This window comes from Stegastes partitus, unplaced genomic scaffold (assembly GCF_000690725.1).
Source record: "Stegastes partitus isolate 25-593 unplaced genomic scaffold, Stegastes_partitus-1.0.2 Scaffold439, whole genome shotgun sequence".
Lineage (NCBI taxonomy): Eukaryota > Metazoa > Chordata > Actinopteri > Pomacentridae > Stegastes > Stegastes partitus.
The window spans coordinates 331,802-334,221 of record NW_007578170.1 but is presented as its reverse complement, the minus strand read 5'-3'; the positions used below and the strand labels follow the sequence as shown (position 1 = coordinate 334,221).

General features: G+C 45.0%; 1 protein-coding gene across 1 annotated transcript in view; it reads left to right on the top strand.

The window, feature by feature from the left end:
* nbas (NBAS subunit of NRZ tethering complex) overlaps nucleotides 1-2,420 on the top strand; it is a 232,923-nt gene that overhangs the window by 60,702 nt on the left and 169,801 nt on the right. The window lies entirely within an intron of this gene.

Below are 2,420 nucleotides of genomic sequence, written 5' to 3'. Positions count from 1 at the left end.
CTGCCAAGAAGAGACACAAAACGACATAAAAAGACAGAAAGCAACAGAAACGAGGCACAAAATGACACAAACGAGACACAGAATAACTGAAACGAGACACAAAATGATAAAAACAACAGAGTGCAACAACAATAACACACATAATGACAAAAGTTAGACCCATAAAGAGTGAAAATGTCGATAGTTGAATGTCTGTAGTGTTTACGTGGAGCCTCCATGTTTTGTCCAGTGTCTGTAACATCTGTCACATCTGGTTTTTACATTCTTCATCTTTCTCTCTGGTCTCTGTCGTTCTGAGTCCTGCTGACAGCAGACATCTCTGAGTCCTCTCTCCTCCTTCATGTTCTGGTTCCTCAGAGCTGCAGGACTTTATGCAGCGAGTCAAACTGTGACAGGAGCTTTAACTCGTCTGCGTTGCTGCTCACCTTCTTCTGCTCCGATTAAATGTAGTCAAACAGCACATGTACGTCTGCAGAAGGCCGGCGTTCCCTCGAGTCCTGAGCTACAAAACATTTCTGTATGTGGGAGCGCCGGTGCCTCCTGCTGCTGTGGAGGTCAGCCGGCTGAGCTCTGCAGTGAGCATCCATCACGGCTCTGCCGCTGTGGGCCAGTTTCCTACTTTCCCCTCCTTGTGAGCACCGACTGCAGCAGCCTGGTCCAGCCGTCCGCTCTCCAGCCGGGTTGGTCGGGTCTGAGCTGAACCTCCAGGCTGAGAACTCCTGGTTTGCTCTGCAGTAGATCTGAGTAACGTCGATATGAGAGCGCCAATATTTATCTAAACTCTGCAGTCTGTGATGAGGCTCTCAGACTCCAGCCCTAATGGATGAACCGGAGCTGCAGCGTTGCTGAAAATCCTCCTTCTTCCGCATGTTCACATAAATCACACCAGCTTCTCATGTATTTCCTGATTGGACAGAATTTATGGCAGAAAAACTGCAGCAGCGGTGAAAATACACCTCAAGATCCTGTAAACAAGAAACGATCCTGAGCTCAGAGCTGAAACCTGGATCAGCTGAGCCACAAGTCTGACTTACTGGCTCTGAAGAAGGATTCTTGTTTCTTATGTTTTGACTCATTCTCATTATTATCATGATTCTCAGGTTTAAATTCATCGTTGTAATCACAGTCATAATTTAGATTTTCTATCATGAGAAAAAGAAGAACAAGATGGAGGAGAGAAAGATAAAGATGACAAAGAAAGAGAAACAGAACAAGAGGAAGAAGACAAGAAATAAAAACCACAAAGAAAATGAAAGATAAGAATATGATGAAGACAAAGAAGAAGAAGAAGATGGCAAAGACAAAGGAGAAGACAATAAGGTGGAAGACGAAGAAGAAAACGAAGAAGTAGAAGAAAAAAAAGTAGAAGAGGACAAAGATGAAGAAGAAGAAAATGATGAAGAAGTGGACAAAGGTGATAATGAGTAAGACAACGAAGAAGACGGAGAATAAGACGACAAGTCAACAAGAATAAATAACTGAGAAAAGAACACAACCACGAGGACGACATTTTTTTTTTTACGAACTTTCTAAAAACACATTTCCAGTGTTACACAAAAAACCCAAAAGTCAAATCAGACAAATGGTGAAAATAAACAAATGAATGAGATGTTCAGACTCTGACTGGTTCCGGTACCAGACTGGTGTTAGCTGTGAGGAAACAGGACCGGAGGAGGTTCTCACAGTTAGAATCCCTCCTTAATGGATGAACCGGAGCTGCAGCGTTGCTGAAAATCCTCCTCCTTTGGCGTGTTGACATCAATCACACCGGCTTCTTATGTATTTTGTGATTGGACAGAATTTATGGCGGAGAAACTGCAGCGCCGTGTGTGTGTGGAGTCGGCCTCTAACTGCACCGGGCCGCCGGTGATTTGTAGCCGGAGCTATCTCCTTGAGTTTTACAGCAGCGCTACATATTTTTCTGTCCACAGACAAACAGATAACAAGCAGAAGTGCATTAATCCTGTAAATAATAAAAAAAAAAGCCAAAACGATAAAACGACCGCAGAGTGCATGAATTCACACATTCTGGAGTCTGAGTCCGGTCACGTGAGGCTCTGGACTCATCCCTCACTTCGGTTTCCTTCCTTATTTATCTCGTTCAGACCCGTCACGCTCGAGGAGGCCGAGGGGAAAGCTCGAGAAGAAAAATAAAACTCGTCGCCGTTTACAGCCGCGGCTCGACTCTCACATCCAGAGAGTCGCTGCGGGTCCCTGTCCTCGTTACGCTGCTCGGTTTCCAGCCTTCTGTGGTTTCAGACAGTAAACGTTGTTTCTGATCCGTCTGCAGCAACGCTCTGGACTCTGAGCAGCTTCTGGATCATTTAATGCACCGTGGATCATTTTAACTCACTGAGGTTCATGTTTCTCTGCAACATGAAGTCCTGCAGCTCTGAGGAACCAGAACAACACGAAGGAGA